Raw genomic sequence first — 12,828 nt, 5'->3', positions numbered from 1 at the left:
GTTTCCGTAGTGTAGTGGTTATCACGTCCGCTTTACACGCGGAAGGTCCCCGGTTCGAGCCCGAGCGGAAACAGGTTTTAGGTTGGTAGTAGGACCATACTAGGGATTTATGTTGATTTACGTAAGTCGCTCAGCCATGTGAAGTTTGACTGATTGCTAGTCAGTCCCTCCACTACCGTCTACGTTTGGCTCCGCAAACTCGTCCATTACCCGTTGCAGGCTGAGGCCCCGAACGTGTAACGCCGCCAGCTGACGGCATGTGACGTCACCGGAGGATCTACAGTTGCTGTTCTGATGCATGCCGTGTGATGTCTAGTCACCTTATCCGATATAGCTTTCCGATAATGTTGACACCAGGCAAAGTTGGGCAGGTGTGATGGAACCGAATGATGAAAGGAGAGCTCGATGAAAGCTTGCAAATAAAACAAGATCAGAAAATGGATCAGAAGAACCGTATTGGTGCAACCCAAATGTTGCAGTTGCTCACCCTCAATCCTTAACATTAGCGTAACAAATATGCTCATTATTTTTACTGGGCTTCACATTCGGCACCTTCATGGCGCTATCCCCTCGGTATCAGGTCACATTCAATGACATGTGTAACGCATTTGGCTATTGCTCTGCTCACCCCAAGTAGTATCATGTTCTGTGTATAACTTCGTGTCTATCTGGGCCCTAGGTAATGCCTCTGCCTATCGTATGCTACACAAATCCGGGCCAAGTCATGTCAGCCCATGGTTACGTCTACTGTGGTTACGTCGCCCATGGTTACGTCACCCGTGGGTACGTTCCCCGTGGTTTTGTCGCCCGTGTTATGTCTCCCTTGGTTACGTTGCCCATGGTTACGTCTCCCGTGGTTACATCACCCATGGTTATTTTGCCCGTGGATATGTCACCCGTGGTTACGTCACCCGCCCGCTACTGACGCGGCCGCGCAAAGACGGGTGTAGCCATTGACAGGGGAGAAGCTTTGGTTGCCCACTCTGCCATACGCCATACCTAAACATGCATAATTATCTGGTATCCTATCATATGTGGATGTCGCATTTGTTTTGTACAGATGTATTACATCCTGTGCATTGCACACGTTGGTGCACACGTTAGTTAGTAGTTTTCTCGGTGCTGTACTTCCTTCTACACGGCGTACTGGCTGCATTTCTTAAACAGACAAAACATATCCTTGGGGTTAGTGTTATTCTTTCGTCAACCCGCTCACCTTATGCGGCTGCGTTATGAGCTTTGCTGACTTCCATTAAGCGCGAGGGGTGATCGCGTGAGCGCCACATGTTATGTCAGGTCGCTTAATCAACATTGCGATGTATATCCTCGACAGCTGAAATAACAAATCGTTTTCAAACACAAAACCATCATGGCGGCACCCTTGCCATTTCCCAACAGACCGGAGCGTCTCATATTACTATATTAGCTAGCTTGTAATGCTGCCCAAACAAGAAAGGGTGGCATTTTTATGATCTTGTCGCATCTTTCCACATATGCACAGAGTAAAGACCATTCGTTTCACAGCATGCTGTTTTGCAGTGTGGTCGACTCATATGAAATGATCCGACATCAGCATATGAGTTGTAACTTCACAAATAAACAGTTGAGGAAGATGGAACACAAAAAGACGAGGCCAAAGTACAGCGAATGTTACGCAACTAATATTCGGGATTGTTAAAAGCCTCTATTGAGACAAGCAGGTGCCAAACATTAAATTCAACGTCGAGTCCAGCAACCACACGCTGGTGAACAATGCAGTGCCGAGACCTTCTGCGCCATTCAGAATAGAATGGAAGATGTTTGGGTCGAGAGTATGTCCCGGTTACCAAACACAATAAGATATGCGAGATCTTAGATATTTCAAACACAGAAATCACAGCTTGTATTCAAACGAGGAGAACGCTTTAGGAGGCAGGAGGTAAGCATCTAGGAAAACTGGATAAGCGTCAGTACCCAATGAACTCATGAACTCATAAAGTCTATAAACCAGGTATTGTTACCACTTGCACTAGCTATACGAGCGATGTAATATCCGTGCAAAATGGCTTGCAATTTGAAGCAATGGCATTTGACGCCGAAAGTACGTCTCGCGTACCAGAGGCAAAGTTTTCCTCATTGTAATGTGCACCAAAACTACCTCTGAAAAAGACTTTTCCTCCGGGCGTACAATGCTACAGATAATCAATAAGCCCACGATGACGTCACAATCTTGTCCCCATATATACTTTGGGAGACCAGGGCTGACCAGGGATGTCACTTTCCAAAATCGGTTGGGGGGCGGTGGGGGGGGGGGGGGGGGCGTGCGGGCTGAACCAATAAAGTTGACCTAACATTCACTCAAATCCCGATATTGCCCAGGATTTCGACCGCTTGGATTTGCCTCCCCGATGCTAGATTTTTTTTAAACAGTGAGCTGGTGATATCGTAGGTACCTAAACGTATTACGCTCGGAATCATTATCATCAAATATCATAGCTATCATAACCACATCAGCTTAAAAAGGGGTGCCACTCCTCAACACCAAAGAACAACTTTGGGAACGATAATCCTAGAAATAATTTTTCGTCCCCAAAGATGTGCTTGATATTGAAGAATGGCATTCTCTTTTGAGCTGATGTGATTATGACAATATTATGATGTATGAGGACGATGATGTTGATTGTGATGTGCTTAGGTACAGAGTGTACCACCAATTCAGAGCGGCCTTTTGCTGCATTTCAATGGTCGGTACTCCTGTGTTTGCTCATAGAGATAGGGGTGCGGGGGGGGGGCTGAGAAGAGCATTGAAGGGGCTCAAGTCAGCATTGGGGTAGGGGCCTTATCCCTCCCGAAATTATGCAACGTGGCACCCCGTTCGGGGCGGCGCCACGTACTTGGAGTTGCAGTGGAGGCTGCATTTTCTAGGAAGCCTACTGGACAAAATTGGGCCTCCTCACCAGACTTGTGTGCTTCTCGAGTTTAATTATGAATCGACTCACGGTTCAGTCATTTTGGGATGAGCCGTGAGCTGATTCGACTCACCAGGACAAATGCCGCTTTGAGTCACGAGCTGAAACCCATTATTCGTAAATTTAGTAAGCTGAATTATGGGGTGATCATTTCGAACAATGGTGTGTGAGTGAGTGATAAGGCTCGGGTGAAGATGGTAAATCAGGAAGACAGCCGGTGCCTACGTTAGTTTATCTCTAGTTTAGCTGTCCAGCTCTGTTCACTTCAGTTAGTTGATGACCGGACGTCTGGCGTCGAGTGGAGTGGATTTCTGCTGGGCTTGTTTGTGACAAGTGCAATCATAACTTGTTATACTTACAACCTAAATAAGGCATGTTTATAATATGTTTGTTGACTTATGTTAGGTAGCCGCCTCTGCAAGGACTGTAACCTGATGTGGAATTGTTGACATGCCATCGCAGACGGTATGGCTGGCACTGATTCGTGGAAACGCAGTTACCTACGTGCGAATGCACTTGGCTGACATTCTACAGGCGCACACCGCCAACTGTCAGGTTTAGTGCAATCTAGGCCACATTGCGTGCCTCATAACTGATAGGTCTTGGTCGCAAGTGCCAGGTGCCAGGTAAAATGTGCTTGCCTAGAGCGGAGACATGAAAGAGCTCGTTGGTAAGACCTGCATTGAGAAGAGCTCGTGCACTGTATTAAGTAGGTTTGAACTATTAGCTTACTACTTGACTACTTGTACCTATTTGTCATACCATGACATATGTGTATATATATATATATATATATATATATACATATATATATATAACATGTCTTGTAACCGCATCGTCACGTCATCGCAGGGTTTCTTGGTAAGCTCTAGCATCTTGAGCCCATAGCAGAGGGCATTTTCCAGAGGCAGCTTTGCGGCACATTAGGAAAAACGTGACTTCTTTCGTACGCCAGGTATACTTTCGGTGTGCAGTGTCTTGGCTTCAAAATCGAAGGCGATTTTGGATAGATCTTACATCGTTTACACAGGTTATGCTAAAAACAATCCTTGGAAACGTGGGTGGCTGTTTTTTTATGGGCTTATGCCACTTTTGGTCAAGATCAGATTATCAGATAAATCATGGTCAAGTCATCCGGTGCCATGTCGGGAGAAGTGACACGATATCAGGGTTATTAAGGCTTACCATGTTTCCAGATGAAGCACAGTGCGTAATAAAGCACAGTGCGTAAAGCCCAAACATGACTTATATAATAGAATACAATGGGTCGATGTCTTCCAATTCTATGTTTGCTAGCAGCCCGCCAACAGCATCTAAGTCTGTTATACACCGTTTCCGTAGTGTAGTGGTTATCACGTCCGCTTCACACGCGGAAGGTCCCCGGTTCGAGCCCGGGCGGAAACAGGTTTTAGGTTGGTAGTAGGCCCACACCAGGGGTTTTATGTTGATTTACGTAAGTCGCTCCGCCATGTGAAGTTTGATTGATTGCTAGTCAGTCTCTCTACTACTCCCTACGTTTGGCCCCGCAAACTCGTCCATTACCCCTTGCAGGCTAAGGCCCCGAACGCGCAACGCCGCCAGCTGACGGCATGTGACGTCAGACAGCCAGAGGATCTACAGTTGTTCTGATGCACGCCGTGTGATGTCTAGTCACCTCATCCGATATACCCTTCCGAAAATGTTGACACCAGGCAAAGTTGGGCAGGTGTGATGGAACCGAATCATGCAAGGAGAGCTCGATGAAAGCTTGCAAATAAAACAAGATCAGAAAATGGATCAGAAGAACCGTATTGACTCTACTGCAACCCAAATGTTGCAGTTGCTCACCCTCAATCCTTAACAATAGCGTAACAAACCTGCTCATTGTTTTTACTGGGCTTAACATTCGGTACCTTCATGGCGCTATCCCCTGGGCAGCGGGTCACATTCAATAACATGTGTAACGCATTTGGCTATTGCCCTGTACACTTCAATAAGTATCATGTTCTGTGTATAGTTTCGTGTCTATGTGGGCCTTAAGCAATGCCTCTGCCTATCGTATGCCACGCAAATCCACTTTCTAAAATCGGTGGGGCGGGAGGGGGGGGGGGTGGATAAACCAATAAAGTTGACCTAACCTTCACTCAAATCCCGATATTGCCCAGGACTTTGACCACTTGGATTTGCCTCCCCGATGCTACATTTTGTTATACAGTGAACTGGTGATACCTTAGATACATAAACACAATGCTCTCGGCACCATGATCATCAAATATCATAGCTATCATAACCAAATCAGCTGAAAAATGGGTGCCACTCCTCAACACCAAAAAAAAAAACAGCTTTGGGACCGACAATCCTAAGAAATAATGTTTTGTTCCCAAAGATGTGTTTGACGTTGGAGAATGCCATCCTCTTTTCAGCTGATGTGATTATGACACTATTATGATGCATGAGGACAATGGCATTGATTGCTTGTGACAATGATATTGATTGTTTTTGACAAGTGCAATCACAATTTATTATACTTACAACTTAAGTAAGGTAAGTTTATGATATGTTTGTTAACTTATGCTAGGTAGCCGCCTCTGCAAGGACTGCACCCTGATGTTGAATTGTTGACATGTCATCGCCGACGGTATGACTGACACTGATTCGTGGAAACGCAGTTACCTACGCGTGAATGCACTTGGCTGACACTCTACAGGCGCACACCGCCAACTGTCAGGTTTAGTGCAATCTAATCCACACTGCGTGCTTTACAACTGAAAAGTCGTAGTCGTAAGTGCCAGGTAGAATGTGCTTGCCTAGAGCTGAGACTTGAAAGAGCTGGTTGGTAAGATATTACAGGAAAGTTATTGTTTCCCGCACTGTATTAACGAGGTTTTAGCTACAAGCTCACCACTAGGATACGTTTTCCCATTTGCCATACACATATGCCATGAGAGTGAGAGAGAGAGAGAGAGAGAGAGAGAGAGAGAGAGAGAGAGAGAGAGAGAGAGAGAGAGAGAGAGAGAGAGAGAGAGAGAGAGAGAGAGAGAGAGAGAGAGAGAGAGAGGAGAGAGAGAGAGAGAGGAGAGAGAGGGGGAGGGAGAGAGAGAGTGAGAGAGAGAGAGAGAGAAAGAGAGATATATATGCATATAGATGTGTACCTATATACATATATATATATATATATATATATATATATATATATATATATATATATATATATATATATATGTGTGTGTGTGTGTGTGTGTGTGTGTGTGTATGTGTGTGTGTGATAGCTATGTGGTTCGCATTACATATGGCAACGAGCCAGAACTGAATCGCACCTTTGATTTGGAAAGCTGCTTGAGTCATAAGTCAGCTGAGTCAACGCAAGCAACAAGCTAAGCTGCACCAAAAAGTTACATGAGTCATGGGCTGAAAGCAAATCCCAAAAGATATGAGCCGAACTTGGACCGAACAAATTTTACTCCTGACGGGGAAGCCTCGTGGGCCGTGTTGTAGTTAAGGGGATGAGGCACCGAGGACATGTGCGCAGTTATCAGGCTGTTATATGCATCATACCCAAGGAAATACATGTCAGCAATATAAATGCTGTATGGCGCCCTATGATCCTTTAGCGATTGATATGATATGATCCTCCTCGCCGCCCTAGAACAGTGCGTGCTATTCCAGAAAGGATTTTCCTTACACACAGAGAGACGTCTTCCAGAGCAAGAAGAAGGAACTAAACGGCCGACCAAACCTGTTCACAGCACAATGCTCCGAGCCTACAACCAGCCAAGCTCGAGGGGTGGCGAAACGGAATGGCGTGACAGAAGCTGATCGAAATGATCTCATCTAACATACTTAATAATCAACTCAAAACCTGTTTCCGCCCGGGCTCGAACCGGAGACCTTCCGCGTGTGAAGCGGACGTGATAACCACCACACTACGGAAACGATACGCCTGCGTTCTCAGACCCTGGCGGCGGGCTGCTTGAAAAGATGACATTGTGAGACATCGACCCATGCATTCCAGTTAGTACTTGATCATTGGAGACTAACATAATGTACCTACTTAATAGCTAGGACTATGGTAAGTCTAAATCACCAGGATCTCGGCTAACTGTCGCTGACGTGGCCCCCAATGAGCTGACCCTGACATATCTGACCTGACGACACAGTATAACTTGGCGGTCGTGTAGGTTCGCAACGTGAGTTTGTTGGGTTGAGCGAGTAAAACCAGCTTACCCCATATCGTGACAAAAATGGGAAAAACCAACTATTTTCTGCGCAATTATGTGATATACTACAGAATATGTGCAAGAATTAGTGAATTCAACCATCTCACCCGAAGGTACGTGTTCACATACACAAAAAACGGACATAAGCGTCAGAGTTGTTGCATGGTGCTCTCTTAGGACAACCGTTTTCGTCCCGAGTACCTACAACTTTCAGCTGCCGACTGTCCAGCGCCATGCCTGAACATCCGCAGCGCGGAGGACCGGCAGTACAAACTCGAGACAAGGAAGATTCTTCGACCGCCGAAGAATCGAATATTTGTCCACAAATGAGCCCGGCAATGTGCACCGACAAAGACAAAGAACAGATGACTTCGCAATGGCGGACATTCTAAGCCGTTGCGAGAAAATAATTCCCAAATTCGCAAGCGTTTTGGGAAGGTATTGGCATATAAACTGGGATTTCCGTCCGGCAAATTGTATTACCCCTGTTGCTCAACAGAGGAGCCGGCGCGCTGTTTTTCAAAAAGTGTGTGGAGAACGTTTCTTGGATTGTTTACTTGATTGCTTCTTGCCCAATTGCGGGAGTCAAAATGGACCTGGCGGTGTTGGACTTAATGGATAATTTGTATATGGTACATGCACCTACACAGCGAAGTCTGTTTCATGCCTTTGCTTTGGTCTCTGAGATTTGGCAACAACCTTGAGAAACGTTTAGAAGCCTTCGAATCTGTCGTTTGCGCACGAGTGCATATGCAAAGCTGTGCGCATCGATTCACACGTGTCATACGATTGGCTGTTTTTGTGTGAATGGTAATGTTCTGGTTGCGTTTCACTGTGAGCCGGATTGCTGACAAATTAGCTGCCTTTCAACATACGTTTTTAATAAGAAAGAAACACGTTTTGAGCTAATGAGAATGTGTTATCAATGGGTTATTTCGGTTAGTGTCAGCCACGATACCTCGTCACACCACATCTCGAACTCGCTATACACCACTAGCTTAAAGTGTTCGAGTGAGGCAAAGGTCTGCTTAGTCTGGTGAGGTTCGGTTGGTTGCCAGACAGCCGGTTTCGAGTGCCTCTGGTCCCGTACGCTCGTCAAGCATCCGTGGCGGCTGGGGCCCCGACCGTGGAGCGCCGCCAGCTGACGACATGTGACGTCACTAGACAGCCAGAGAATTCCCGGCTCCCGCTTTGATGCATGACGTCAACGTAATCCGTTATTGTCGTCGGTTAATGCTAAGAGGACAGTTCGGCAGAGATGGTTTGCCCGACTTGATGAAACCTAGAAATGAAACAAGAACGAGGAAATGAAAAAACAGCCGACCTCCTCATCCTCTTATGAATGAATAGATCAGGTGCTTACTTTCAATGCCTAACCTTAGTGCACCAAATGTGCTTGCTATTAACACCGAGCTTAATGCACGACAAATGTTAGCGACACTCCTGTCTTACAAGTCACATTGAAGAGCATGTGTAATGCGTGCACTTACTGTTCTGTTCACTCCAAGCAGCATCATGTTCTTTAAATCATTTCATATCTACCTCAGCTCTAAGTATTGGCCCTACCTATCGTACGCCAGGCCAGCCTAGGTCATATCATGTCAGCCCAGAGGCCGTTGTGTGTCAACATGTGTGTCGTCACTTGCAGTAGTTTCTCTCGATTGCATTGAAACCATCAACACGTTGCCCTCGGCGTGAAACGAGGAAACTGATAACAGAAGTAGAGGCTGTCACCACGCAAGTGATATCTGTATAAAAACGAATGGACCCGATTATTCGTGGGAGCCTGTACTGATGAGACTTCAGCACAGTGGGATATCCCCTTTCATCGGTTGGGCAGCCGAAGGTGCGCTGATGTGGAGCGTCGTGCGCAAATTAACAACAAATATTGCTATAATATTGGTATTGTCGGTGCCCATAAGGTACATCTGGTAACAATTTAGTGACGTCATCGCGGGGTCTCTTGGTAAGCTCTAGCATTGCAAGCCCATAGCAAAGAGTATTTTCCAGAAGCAGCTTTGCGGCACATGAGGAAAAACGTGACCTCTCTCGTACGCCAGGTACACTTTCGGCGTACAGCGTCTTAGCTTCAAACTGGAAAGCGAGTTTGGATGGATCTTGCGCCGTTCCCATAGTTGGTGCTTAAGGAATCCATTGGTTCATGGGTGGCTTTGTTATTATTCATGAGTTTATGCCATTTTGTCGAGGTCAGATCATCGGATATGTCAGGATCAGGTCATCCGGCGCCGGTTCAGGGGTAGTGAGACGAGATCCGAGCAATAAAGGCTCACCATGTCCCCGGATATCAATGGAGCGCGGTGCGTAAACTCGCACACATTACTTACGTGATAGAATACAATAGGCTGAAGCCTTCTAATCTTATGTTTCCCAGCAGCCCGCCACCAGCGTCTAAGATCGCCATGCATCGTTTCCGTAGTGTAGTGGTTATCACGTCCGCTTCACACGCGGAAGGTCCCCGGTTCGAGCCCGGGCGGAAACATCTTTGGTTTGAAGGTAAGACAAAACGGAGGGTTTTTGTCTTGATTTACGTAGCTCATATTATTTCGTCATGTCGTATCCCGGGCTCCACAGCCAGAGCTCTGTAGCTCTCTACCAGGGCCCTCCGCCGAGCCAGCAGCTTTCTGATAAGTTACCTCATTGGCTCAGTCATGTGAAGTTTGGTTGTTAGGCAGGCTCTCCACTCGTCTCTACGTTTGGCCCCGCAAACTCGTCCAGCACCCGTGGTGGCTGAGGCACTGAACATGCAGCGCCGCCAGCTGGCGGCATAGACGTCACCAGACAGCCTGAGAATCTGTGGCTGTTGTTCTGATGTTTGCCGTGGGATGTCTAGTAACGCTATCCGACGTAGCCTTCGGATAATGTTGAGACCAAGCAAAGCTGCGCAGGTGTGATGCACCCAGTGATGAAATGAAAGCTCGATGAAAGCTTGCAAATAAAACAACAACAGAAACTAAATCACAAGTAACACCCTGGCACTAATGCAGCCCAAAAGAAAATAGTCAATCTACTCGAGCTGTTTTTAATGCATCGATCAGCTGTTTGCCCTCAATTTGCAAATGCGCCTATTATTTTCATTAGACTTAACATATGGCATCCGCGTAGCCACCCCCTGCGCAACAGGTCACATTGAACAGCATGTGTAACTTAGGTAATGACCCTGCCTATCGTATGCCAGTGAAACCTGACCCACATGATGTCAGCTCATGGGCAGTTCATATAAACATGATAATGTCTCTAAAAGCTTTTTCGATTGTTTTGGAACCAGCACGGCTGCATGAAACGAGTGGGGTGAACTACATGCTATCAACATGCCAATGGTGCCAAAACAATAGCGAAGGTAACCCGTCGCATTCGGGTACCAGTACTAATAGAACGTCAGCACAATGGGATATTTTCTTTCATGGATTTGATGGTCGGACGTGCACTGATGTTGAGTGCCGTGCACAAATTAACAGGTGACATTTCTAAGATGTTGGCATCATCGGTACCCCAAAAGTATAGCTGGCAACAACATCTTAATGCATCCCGGGGCTTCTTTATGAACTACATTATTGTGAGTAATTGATACGGGATGTATAAATTGCTCCTAAATTTTCGACGCATAACACTATATATAGGTCAGTGATATATTTCCAACACTTAAAAACATGTATCATATGTTTCTGCTTATTCAAGTACGGTAACAGTCATTCCAATTTGACTGACGGCTAAGCCAGCAGGGGCGTATCAATGTGTGAAATCAGGGACCGGATCCAACGGGCAGGACACAGTCGGCGCGTGCGGCCGTGTCCCATTTCTTTAACAGAAGAAGGAAGAAATTTGCTGTTTTCTAAAAATATTGCAGTTTCATGCAGTTTCATGCAGTCGTGCTGGTTTCAAAACAATCGAAAAAGCTTTTAGTGACATTTTCATGTTTATACGAGCTGCCCATGGGCTGACATCATGTGGTTCAGGTTTCACTGGCATACAATAGGCAGGGTCATTACCTAAGTTACACATGCTGTTCAGTGTGACCTGTTGCCCAGGGGGTGGCGCTACGCGGATGCCATATGTTAAGTCTAATGAAAATAATAAGCACACTTGCAACACCAACGTTAGAAATTGGGGGCAAACAGCTGATCGATGTACTAAAAACAGTTCGAGTAGGTTGACTATTTTCTTTTGGGCTGCATTAGTGCCAAGGTGTTACTTGTGATTTAGTTTTTGTTGTTGTTTTATTTGCGAGCTTTCATCGAGCTTTCATTTCATCACTGGGTGCATCACACCTGCGCAGCTTTGCTTGGTCTCAACATTATCCGAAGGCTACGTCGGATAGCGTTACTAGACATCCCACGGCAAACATCAGAACAACCGCCGCAGATTCTCTGGCTGTCTGGTGACGTTTATGCCGCCAGCTGGCGGCGCTACATGTTCAGTGCCTCAGCCACCACGGGTGCTGGACGAGTTTGCGGGGCCAAACGTAGAGACGAGTGGAGAGCCTGCCTAACAACCAAACTTCACATGACTGAGCCAATGAGGTAACTTATCAGAAAGCTCCTTGTTCGGCAGAGGACTCTGGTAAAGAGCTACAGAGCTCTGACTTTGGAGCCCGGGATCCGGTATGACGAAATAATATGACCTACGTAAATCAAGACAAAACCCTGCGTTTTGTCTTACCCTCAATCCAAAGCATGTTTCCGCCCGGGCTCGAACCGGGGACCTTCCGCGTGTGAAGCGGACGTGATAACCACTACACTACGGAAACGATGCATAGCGATCTTAGACGCTGGTGGCGGGCTGCTGGCAAGCATAAGATTAGAAGACATCGACCTATTGTATTCAATCACAGTAAAAAAAAGTAGCAGTAACAAAGTAATGTGTGCAGCTTTACGCACCGCGCTTCATTGATATCCGGGGACATGGACATGGACATCCGGGGACCTTTATTACCCGGATCTCGTCTCACGCTCCCTGAACTGGTTCCGGATGACGTGATCCTGACATATCTGATGATGTGACCTTGACAAAATGGCATAAACTCATGAATGATAACAGAGCCACCCATGAACCAATGGTTACCTTAAGCACCAACTATGGGAACTGCGCAAGATCCATCCAAACTCGCTTTCCAGTTTGAGCTAAAACGCTGTACGCCGAAAGTATACCTGGCGTACGAGAGAGGTCACGTTTTTCCTCATGTGCCTCAACACCGCCGCTAGAAAATACCCTCTGCTATGGGCTCACGATGCTAGAGCTTACCAAGAGACCCCACGATGACGTCACTAAATTGTTACCAGATGTACCTTATGGGCACCGATAATACCAACATTCTAGCAATATTTGTTGTTAATTTGCGCACGACGCTCCACATCAGCGCACTTTCGGCTGCCAAACCTATGAAAGGGGATATCCCACTGTGCTGAAGTCTCATCAGTGTAGGCTCCCAAGAATGATGGGGTCTATTCGTTTTCATACAGATATCTCTTGCGTGATGACAGCATCTTCTTTTGTTATCAGTTTCCTCGCTTCACGTCGAGGGCAACGTGTTGATGATTTCAATGCAATCGAGAGAAACTACTGCAAGTGACGACACACATGTTTACACACAACGGCCTCTGGGCTGACATGATATGGCCTAGGCTGGCCTGGCATACGATAGGTAGGGCCAATACTTAGGTCTGAGG

General features: G+C 46.4%; 5 non-coding genes across 5 annotated transcripts; 3 read left to right on the top strand and 2 right to left on the bottom strand.

Moving 5' to 3' along the window:
• On the top strand, positions 1–73 carry TRNAV-UAC (transfer RNA valine (anticodon UAC)). The gene has a single exon. It is a non-coding gene; the product is annotated as a tRNA-Val (tRNA).
• A 4,206-nt stretch (positions 74–4,279) lies between these two features.
• Positions 4,280–4,352, top strand: TRNAV-CAC (transfer RNA valine (anticodon CAC)). Its single transcript has one exon. It is a non-coding gene; the product is annotated as a tRNA-Val (tRNA).
• A 2,435-nt stretch (positions 4,353–6,787) lies between these two features.
• Positions 6,788–6,860, bottom strand: TRNAV-CAC (transfer RNA valine (anticodon CAC)). Its single transcript has one exon. It is a non-coding gene; the product is annotated as a tRNA-Val (tRNA).
• Positions 6,861–9,571: 2,711 nt separating this feature from the next.
• On the top strand, positions 9,572–9,644 carry TRNAV-CAC (transfer RNA valine (anticodon CAC)). The gene has a single exon. It is a non-coding gene; the product is annotated as a tRNA-Val (tRNA).
• Positions 9,645–11,836: 2,192 nt separating this feature from the next.
• TRNAV-CAC (transfer RNA valine (anticodon CAC)) lies at positions 11,837–11,909 on the bottom strand. The gene has a single exon. It is a non-coding gene; the product is annotated as a tRNA-Val (tRNA).
• Between the last annotated feature and the right edge of the window lie 919 nt (positions 11,910–12,828).

This window comes from Pollicipes pollicipes, unplaced genomic scaffold, assembly GCF_011947565.3.
Source record: "Pollicipes pollicipes isolate AB1234 unplaced genomic scaffold, Ppol_2.1 Scaffold_6052;HRSCAF=7182_pilon_pilon_pilon, whole genome shotgun sequence".
In the NCBI taxonomy this organism is placed as follows: Eukaryota; Metazoa; Arthropoda; class Thecostraca; order Pollicipedomorpha; family Pollicipedidae; genus Pollicipes; species Pollicipes pollicipes.
This window is presented reverse-complemented; position numbering and strand designations above follow the sequence as displayed.